The sequence below is a fragment of the Silene latifolia genome, chromosome Y, assembly GCF_048544455.1.
Source record: "Silene latifolia isolate original U9 population chromosome Y, ASM4854445v1, whole genome shotgun sequence".
NCBI classification, from domain to species: domain Eukaryota; kingdom Viridiplantae; phylum Streptophyta; class Magnoliopsida; order Caryophyllales; family Caryophyllaceae; genus Silene; species Silene latifolia.
Window position 1 is genome coordinate 211,065,195 of NC_133538.1, and position 10,552 is coordinate 211,075,746.

Consider the following 10,552-nt stretch of genomic DNA (forward strand, 5'->3'; position numbering starts at 1 on the left):
CACACATAATTCCAAACAAATGATTTCTATTCAAGCGACCAGAAGCTACAAACTCAAGCCTTGTTGTTCATAAAACTAAGTCATAAACGTTGCGAGAGAAATGACAAATAACAATGAATTCCACAGCATGCCAATATTTAACCTTTATACTATAGTTTACTCCCCAATTCATCCTCATATTCATCACCAATCAAATTTGCAGTCTTCCGTCCCTCGATCTTACATGAGACTCGGGATATTTCCTACTCTTCGCTCATCCATTCTGCCCGCTCGTCCCGATCTTTCCTCCCGGCTATTCACGCATGAAGATCGTCGTATGTATGCTCGATTTCGGTTACCGGTTCTAATTCTTAATTTTGAATGATAATTAAACAAACAAACAAACAACTACATTAACTATTTAACTCTAATACAAAGGCTTTGGTGTGGAAAGAGGGTTGACATTTACACAACCTTACCCAACTGTTTGAAACTGTTTTCAGATGACCGATTTTCTTACTTTGATGGTCTTACGTCAATAAAAGAGGACGAACTGTTATTGAATTGTCGTCATTGCTTCCTGTAAAAAAAAAAAAGAATTCAACCATCTTAGTAAAGCAATCAAAATTATAAATGAATAATTTATAATAATGCTCAACCATAATGAGAGACACACTATCTAAATGACAAAAATATATTTCATAAAAGATCATAACTCAAAAAAAGAAACATCACGTTCCAAACCATGTATGCCATTTTTTCTTGAAGATGAGTAGATGGAGGGTATATATATACGGGGTATAAGTATTAATCATATATTATTACTTTTTCTGAGTTTAAGTCCCACTAAGATTCATATATACTAATATGATATTATACTATATATTTTTGCACAAATTTTATCCTTTAATTTGCACAAATTTTATCCTTTGATTTTTTATTTAGTGATTTTTATTATTTATGTATATTTTATTTTAAGTGTTTTAGAAAAATTGGAGTCTCTCAAAATGCCTGAAAAAAGCCTCTTTTATATATATATATTGATATATTGATTGATTGAATTTCTCATAAGATTTTAGGTAAGGGGTTTAATTTCACCTTTCATATAACTTATGAGGCCTAATCACTATAATCTAAACTTAAGAATTTAATTTCACAATTAGACAAAATAGTGGGCTCAATTACTAATTTTGCGCTTTTAAAATGGAATACTTTTTCCCTTTGTTTACTCACCTAAAAGAAATTGGATATACAAGAAATTGGAAAGTGCAGTATATAAAGCACACACGGGGTTAACAGAACAAAAACCGCGGTGTCACCGTCCGCGACATTTATTCCTTTCAAAACAACTACTCCATACTTCGCCATTTTTCATCCTTTCATCAACTCCGAGAGCCGCCGCTGCCGCCGCCACCTCCGCTGCCGCAATCTCTATCATCGCCTTGCTTCTCCTTATTCAATTTCTAGGGTTTCTATTTATGGTATGCCCTATTTTCAATTTCCAGGGTAGGGTTTCTACTCTCACTTAAGGAGTTATAAATTACAGTTCTGGAGTAATCACTTCGCCTCTTTCAAGCTCTTTATTGCCCCTTTTCGTTTTGTTCAGTAGTTGAATTTGATCCCTCCATCTTTTTGTTATTGTTATTGTTGAATTATCGTTCAATTAGGGTTTTTTATTGATTGAACAATATAAGGAGAAGTAGTCTAATGGCAGTTGGAAGGTATGGGCCGGATTATGATGCTGAATTTAAAAATCATAATGCTGACTATGAGGTGTCGAGGACGTAGTATGATTACCCTAGGGAGGAATTCAATAGGTTTAGGAATGGTAGGCATGTTAAGGATCACGATGTGAGGGGTAATGGTGGTAGAGGGCGGGTTAGACCGAGGGATGCTAAGGAAAGGGAGCTTGATAATGGTGGTGGTTATCACTCTTTGTTGTCCAGGCGTGGTTCTGTCGGTAATGGGGTTAGGGTAGGTGAGGATCCTAGGAGAGGTGGCTTAGTTGATAGGATTTTGGACCGTGAGCCTGGCAAGCTTTCGGGTGAGAGTGGGTCCGATGATGCTACTCAGCTGAAATCACGGAGTAAACAAATTGAGGTGGTGGAGACGGTTGTTAATGCCAAGTTGCCTCCACCTGCTGTAAAGAAAAGAAAGTCCTCTCCTATAGTTTGGGATAGAGATGATAAGGGGATGAAAGATACACTGAGAAATCGGTCTGTGCTGACTATCACTCATTTCTCTCAAAACCGTTGACCGTTAGTTTGCAAATTGGACCAAACTTCATCAAATGTTGTGCCGCCTAAGAACAATGAAATGTCCCCCATTAAAAGTAACAAAGCCGAGGATGGTCCTGTGAATCCACCTGTTGAAGTTCCTATGGAAGATGCTCATGTAGATAATTATAATGTAGTGGAGTTTCTTGCAGATGAGCCTGATTCACCTTCTCAGGGTGGACGGTGGGGTAATCATGACGAGGCTGTCCGTTTGGATGACGAGGATTACATTTCTACTAGGCATATATCAGCTTCAAGGTGGGCAGGTGACGCAACCTCGCCTGCTGATAAAGGCGAGATATCTGATGATGCAGTCAGGCAGAATTAAAGTAGGAAAACTCCCTCTTCTGAGCGTTTGGGCACTAGGAGAAGCAAGAGGTCATCTAGTCCGGAACATGGTGAGGGTGCACGAGAAATTTTGAATGGAACTAAGGGAAGATCATCTTATTCTGATGGCAGCATACTAAGTAGACCTTCTAGCGGAGATCGTGGTATCCGAAACGAGCAGAATGGGGAGGATTATATGGATGTTGATGATAAATACAATGACACTGACCATAGTCTTAGTTCTAGAGAAACAGTCTCAGAAAACGAAGATGATTCTCTTAGAATACCTGAACCTCCAGCTCCCCCTAAAAGAACAGTAAATATGCTTCAGGGTTGTAGGAGCGTGGACGAGTTTGAAAGGCTCAACAAGATAGACGAGGGTACTTATGGTGTTGTGTACAGAGCTAGAGATAAGAAGACGGGAGAAATTTTAGCATTGAAAAAGGTAAAGATGGAGGAGAGGGACTAGGGAGGGATTCCCATTGACTACTCCCAGGGAGATGAACATCCTTTTGTCACTACACCATCCATCTATTGTGGATGTTAAGGAGGTTGTGGTTGGACGTAACCTTGACAGCATCTTTATGGTGATGGAGTACATGGAGCATGATCTTAAAGGCCTCATGGAGTCAATGCAGCAACCATATAGCCAGAGTGAAGTTAAGTGCCTGATGCTTCAGCTGTTAGATGGCATCAAGTATCTTCATGATAATTGGGTGCTTCATCGTGATCCTATGTTACTCCGACACTTCACTTAGCTGCCGTGTCGTGTATCCGACACCTACTTGTCCGATACCAACACAACACTTAGACACTTTACATTAGACCAAAAAATTGAAAAATTCGCATAAAATAGCCGTATCCGACACTCGACACGTGTCAGGGTAACACAGTCGTGATCTAAAGACGTCAAATTTTCTACTGAACAATCAGGGTGAGGCGAAAATTTGTGACTTCGGGCTGGCTCGTCAATATGGGAGTCCATTGAAACCATATACTCATTTGGTGGTTACACTTTGGTACAGGTGAGGAACTGAGCTCTTCTTTAATCCCAGTATGTGCTCTCTTTAATGATTGAGTAGCAATTTGTGCTCTCATTTTCTTTATAATAAGTTAGCTGACGTTTCTGTTTGGTTCTTTTGCTTTATTGTACCGTTGTTATGTGTCACTAGGGAGTTTTTGTCTGCCTCAGTAGGAAGTCGATGTGTTTGTATTTTTTTTTTATCGTGCTTTTACTGTTTTTATGCCTGTGATTGTCCTACGTGCTCAACAGCTGGGTTTTCATTGTCCTTCTAAGCATTGTTATTTAATAACTACATGTCTACACTCTGCACCCCAATCTGGAATGGTTTCGTTTGCGGTTAACTTGTCATCCACTCACCCCTTTGTTGCTCCAACTTCCAAGTGCTATTTCACAATGTACTTGTAGGACCACTAGCTGTTGTTCTGTTGTTGCTTCCATTTTTTTTTAATTTAATATGCATGCATTCTGTTAAATTCTAGTGTTTGTGGACATTTGGAGTTCTATATTGTGATTGTCGTTTACATTTTTCAAAGTTGGTAAGTTGTTTTCATAAGATTTGTTTAGCTGTGTATACTTGGAGATAAGGATCTGATTAGTTCATCCTTGGTTCTTTCCAGGGCACCAGAGCTGCTGATGGGGGCAAAAGAGTATTCTCCAGCCATTGATATGTGGTCGCTAGGTTGCATTATGGCAGAGCTTTTGTCCAAGGAGCCACTATTTAACGGAAAAAGAGAATTCGATCAGCTTGATAAGGTACTTCAGTGTATTAGAATTTCCTGCCATTTTGCAGATGGGGTAGACTGTTTAATTTTCCAGCGTTTTTGTTGTTTGTACGGTGCTTAGGTGTTTATACTGATTTCCTATTTTTTAAAAACAAATGCAAATATTCAAGATTCTTGGAACACCAAATGAGACTATTTGGCCTGGTATCAAAAAGCTGCCCGGAGTGAAGGTCAATTTTGTTAAGCACCAGCAAGTCTTTCATAACTTTCATAACTTGTTCTTCATATATGTTTGAATCAAGGTTTTCTTACTCCCTACACTCTTTTCCCAGGCTTCCAGCTTTGGTTGATTCTGGTCTGGCTTTCTGGTCTAATTGGTACTGTCTCAGTCACAAGGGCACATAGTTTTGTAATGATTAACTATTTCAATATGCTTTTCAGGTACAACCAGTTGCGCAAAAAATTTCCAGCTGCATCGTTTACTGGATCTCCAGTTCTTTCGGATGCTGGATTTGACTTGTTGAACAGGCTTCTTACTTAGGCTCTGTTTGGCAAAACTACTTGAAAAGGTAAACCTGAAAAGGTAGCTGAAAACTGAAAAACTAACTGAAACCTGAAAAGGTAACTGATAAGGTAGCTGAAAATTAGGAGCTGATAAGGTAACTGATTATATAAAAATGTGTTTGACAAACTAGCTGAAAAGGTAGCTGATTTTGGTAAAATGACGTAAAAGAATATGAAAAATATTTAATATTATAGAATAAAGGGGTAAAAAATGGAAAATAAGTCATTTCAGGTACCTGATTTCTCAAATGCTACCTGAGGTAGCATTTCATTTCAGGTACCTTATTTGACCAAATAAGCTACTTGCCAAACAATTGCAAAAATATCAGGTAGCTGAAATTTTGGTCAAATAAGCTACTTTGTTCAAATAAGCTACCTGAAGTGTCCTGCCAAACGGAGCCTTATGACCCTGAGAAGAGGTGGGCACTGTACTTTTAAAAACAGTTCTTTTTGCCACTTATTATGTTTTGCAACTTTTTAATCATTTTTTGTTATTGACTGTAGCGTATAACGAATTCATGCCCACGTTTCCAGCTCAGCATGCACAAGACAGGTGCCCCACTTGACAGTTGTATATTTCCTTGTCAATGTCACCCTCTCTCTAGGACTAAGCAAGTTTTGGCCTAGACCTGAAATATGGGCTGTACCCTACCATCCTGTCTGGATCTACTCTTAACTCTTTGAAACCTTCCACATTTCTAAGTGAGTAACACAATATAAAAACACTATTACACTTAGCCACAACCCATCTGTCCCCTCTACCCAACCACCATATATCACCGCTCTAGCTCTAACCTACTATGACCCTTCTTCACCCTAGCATAATACCACCAGAAAACAGATTCCTACCTCAACCTTCCAAAATGATGCCCACCCTACCCGTCCTCCACCGTGAAAATAAACACACCCCTGAAACCCCCTATCCACTCTTTAAAACACAATTGTCCGGTGTAAGTTCTTGAGTGGTGGGGTGATTATGTTTCCCGGGGTAGGGTCCTTTTTTGAGGTGTAGAGGGTATTCTCCGACAGTTTGGACTTTGGGTTGGGGTGAGGAAGGTTTTCAGTGGTTTGGGGAATTGAGGTTGCTTATGTGGTGGGATGGGGGTGGGTATGGTCATTTACAATGATATTAGTTTTGTTAAAAAGGAAAGTGGAAGATTTTAGTGAATTAGCCCAAGAAAGAAAATCGAAGCTTTCAGATTATCTGAGAGAGTATTATTTAAAATTTAAAATTAAGCTTAATTTTTGATAAACTTATATTTTAAAGATATTTCTTAGTTTTTGGGCTAATGAGCTAATCTGATCTAAGATTGGATGGGATTGATTATTTTGGTCTAAATCAGGAACACATTTATCTTCACAGTGGTGTCGGTTCATTAGACTATAGATTTTGGTCTCGTTCGTGCCTACTTCTCACAAGGTTTGTGACTTACTGTTAATGAATATTGCATCTGTAGGCGCATGCGTAGAATGTTGAAAAGCCCAGATCCTCTGGAAGAGCAAAGAAGGAAGGAGTTACAGCAACCTGAATTGGGGACTGGGGCTTTGTTTGGCTAACAACCAAGCATAAACGACATCTTCATGTACTTTGACTAATTATACTGGCAGATAGACATGCATAAGGTGAGAGCCGAGAGGAGACAACTTGCAAATTTGGCTAAAATTGGCTTTTGTGATTATCATTCATGCTGTTTTTTTAGCAGGCATGTATTGTAAAATGGAGGAGGGAACTGTACTCTTTGCTTTTGCCTATCTAATTTGTGCAGGCTAAATACGGTTATCCAGCTTGATGATTTATAGGATGTTTCTTCACTCTGCTTGCATCACAAGGTGTGGCGTAGCAGCTTTTCCTTTTAGAGATATCAGATCCACTTGAAACATGCCTATGTAAAGTTTCTCTATTTGACACTTTGTAAACAATTTTGTAATTGGTTTTCAATTCCAAACCATCATGGATTTGTCACAGCGTATATTTTTGATGTTTTGATTTCCTAAATTGTGTTTGCAAGAGGTGGTCGGTGTAAAGCAGAGGGGACGTTCTTTGCTTTTTGTTGACGGCATAATAGAGAGGAGGTAATATGTTAACCTAGTACCTATGGAGTTTAAGTGGGGCCTTAGGGGGTGTTTGGTTAGAGAAAGGGAAAGGGAAAGGAAATAAGAAAGGGTAAGAAGGGGAAAGGTAAGGGATTACCTAAAACTTAACTAGTTGTTTGGTTACATCATCAAAATGAATTGTGGTGGGTTGTGGTTTGTTTTGGTGTGCGGGTAGTGGTTTAGGTGAGGTGGTTGTGGAGGTGGTGATGGCGGTGGTGGCAGTAGGTTGGTTGTGGTGGTGGTGGCAGTAGGTTGGCTGTGGTGGTGATGATGGTGGTGGTGCCGTCATGGTGGTTGTGGCGTTGGTTGTTTATGTGGGGTGGTTGTGGTGATGGCGATGGCGTCGTGGTGGTGGCGGTGGCAGTAGGATGGCTGTGGTGGTGGTGATAGTGGTGGTGGTGTCATGATGGTTGTGGTGGTGGTTTATGTATGGTGGTTTTGGTGGTGGTGGCGATGGCGTCGTGGTGGTGGCGGTGGCTGTGGTAGTGGTGATGATGGTGGTGGTGGCGTCATGGTGGTTGTGGCGGTGGTGGTTTATGTGGGGCGGCTGTGGTGGTGGTTTTGAAGGTGGTGGTGGTGGTGGTTTTTAAGGTGGTGGTGACTGGTGTGGTGGGAGTCGCAAGTGTGGTGGTAGGTAAATAAGCTGGTTGAAGGGTAACAGGGGTAATGAAATCTGATACCTTGGCGGGTGGGGGGTAAGGAATTAGATGGATTGAGGGGTAAGGAAGGGAGTTTCATTCTCTTTGTTTGTGTCAAACAAACACCAACAAAGGAAATCAATAACTTTGTTTCCCTTTCCCTTTCTTATAGACCTCCAACCAAACGCCCCCTTAGTTTGTCTTCACACAGATTTTTGATATTATGCAATTACAAGTAGTGTGGAACTATGGACAATTTGGTTTTGGTTTAGACAGCCATTAAGCTGTATCCTTAGGTTCAAGCGGTATCGTTGGTTTGTTCGTTGTATATATTATCCATCAACACTTCTCACAAACAGGCATACAAAAGCCTAAATATGATTGTGGTTCATTCTAGTTGATTGAATTTTTTTATTACATTTCAGTCATACAAGATGTTTATGGTTTACCTTCCGAAAGTGTAGAGATTGCTACTGCTGTACTTGAGCAGCTGATGCTACATGCTACTTGTTAATGTTGTCAATGCTAGTGCATCTGTTGTTATAGGTTCAATTTTCTATCTTTTGCTACAATGAAATGGAGTATGTAGGAATGCCATTTGTTTCTGAGGTTGGTTATCATGTTGCTATGGGTTTACAATTTTTCTGCACACAGTAATTATTGCGTGCGACGGTCTCACATTATGAGACGGTCCCCTAATGTAAACATACAATCATTTATTAGCAATAAATGAATATTTTTCTTACAGAAATGGACAGTCTCACGGTGTGAGCCGTCTTACTCTATAATTTGTGATTACTTGTTAGATGTATCTGACTGACTCTTTTTTTGGCTCTTATCTGCTTAACCTTAATTTTTAGTTAAATAACGGGTTATTTCATGAGAATAATCCAACTTATACCCCCTCTTCTCATATTAATCTATCCTAACGTTTAACTGAGAATAATCTAATCTTTGACATCATTTAACTTGTAATAGACCGACCCCATTTTTAAACTGATATTCACGGTTTCTAAACAAGTCATCTTATGGGTCACGTATTTCCTTCTAATTTTCCTGGTTTTCTTCATTTCTTCTATTTAATTTCTTCATCTTCTTCATCTCATCATTCTCTCTCTTGTTTCTTCATTTTATTTTCTTCTTTAATTTTCTCTAGTTTATTCTTCCCTTCTTCAAAGTGAAAAGAAACAACTCAAAAGATGAAACTTTAAGAAGATGATCATCTTCCAAAATGCGGATCTGAGCACCATTGCACCAATCTCAACACGTTGGTTTGAACAATCTGACCACCTTTTCCAATAATGCATCCAATCTGATAATTGGGAACAAGAAAGTAGTGACTTTGTAATCTTTTTTTGGGTATATTTAATGAATCCACCATTGTTCACATCCTACTGCTATTTTCGCCATTTTTATTTGATTTTTCTTCCAAAATTTTATATTTTTTTACTGATAAATTAGGGAAATCAGAGAGAATTAGGGACCTTAATTTGTTGACCAATTCGCACCACAATTGAAAGAGGAAATCAAATTGGGGGAAATTAATCTAGGGTTTTCATTGATTAAGAAACTGAAAAGATTTGGGGAAAATAATGCTCTGGTTTTTGTTTTGTCAATAAGAAGGGTTTTCAATGATTAAGGATACCGGTTGTCTAGGTAGCCCTCCCACTAGTTTACTACAAGTTAAACGATGTCAAAGATTAGATTATTCTCAGTTAAACGTTAGGATAGATTAATATGAGAAGAGAGGGCATATGATGGATTATTCCTATGAAATAACCCTTAAATAACTATGTGTGAATTTAAACTCGGGAAAGTTTGTGGATAAGTGATATTCTAAATATACAACTTTTATGGCTCTGTTTTTTGAGCTACTAAGGCTAGTTCACTTGGTTGCTTGATGCAGATAGCTGCGTTTTGAAGGGTATGGATTACAATCCGACCATGGAAACTAAAATTAGTTGTTGATATACTGTTCTTGCTTTGATTTTTTCATTTTCATTGCTTTTAGAAGTTTATCGTTCAATTAGTGCATTGGATGTTGGTAACCAAGCCAAATTATCCGAGCTATCGTATATTATTTGACCAATTAGTGCATTGGATGGCAGGTAGGTTAGGGTCTACGCACTGTCTATGATAATCGTATATTATTTGAGTCTTGGTTACCGTCAAATGCCTACCTTCTTTCGTGTTTGCGTTGATCCTTTCGCCCTTATGTGCTGACATATGACTCAGGAACAGTGATCAAGATACTGCTTGTTAGATTTTTTTTTGCCACTGGTGTAATCGCTGTATCTTGTTGTAGGCAGCGTGGTTCCGGCGACGGGAAGTGCTTCTTCGAATTCTTGGCTTCTCCTTGAATAGATTATTGCTTTTCTCTCCACGATGTTAAGGCGGCTTTTTATATTTCATTGGTAGAAGAAGAGTTAAAACATGTTCGATGGTGATTTAGGATTGAGGAACTTCCTCTATGTTTCCTTTTATATAGGTGATGATGTTATCGTGTTAAATTTTTTTTCATACTCAGTGTTCTGCCTGTTTGATGCCTTAATCATAGTACATCCGTGCCAGCATGTGTGACTGTATAAGTTGTCCAATTTTGCTTGTCATTACACTTTTTTTTTTCTGAACATTCTACAGATAAAGTGGAAGTGCTTAAACAAATTTTACCTGTTATGCGGTCATTGATGGCCGAATTTGACTAGACTGACATGTAAATATTTCAACATAAAGAAGTGATGCTTTGCTGAGAATTTCTGCTATATTTTGACTCCAGTGCAAGCTCAAAGACATTTAGTATCTTCTATTCTTTTGTCTTTGCAGAAACCACAGCATGTCAAATGGAGAAGATTTTTACTCCTTGATTAGACGTGCTGCTGTTTTTGCAGAGAGACGCTAATCGATTATAGTCTACTGGCGTCTCCTTGT

The 10,552-nt window shown here is 38.8% G+C and overlaps 1 pseudogene; it reads left to right on the forward strand.

Moving 5' to 3' along the window:
* The first annotated feature begins 1,259 nt into the window (after positions 1–1,259).
* LOC141630016 (cyclin-dependent kinase G-2-like) lies at positions 1,260–10,177 on the forward strand (annotated as a pseudogene).
* The last annotated feature ends 375 nt before the right edge of the window (positions 10,178–10,552 follow it).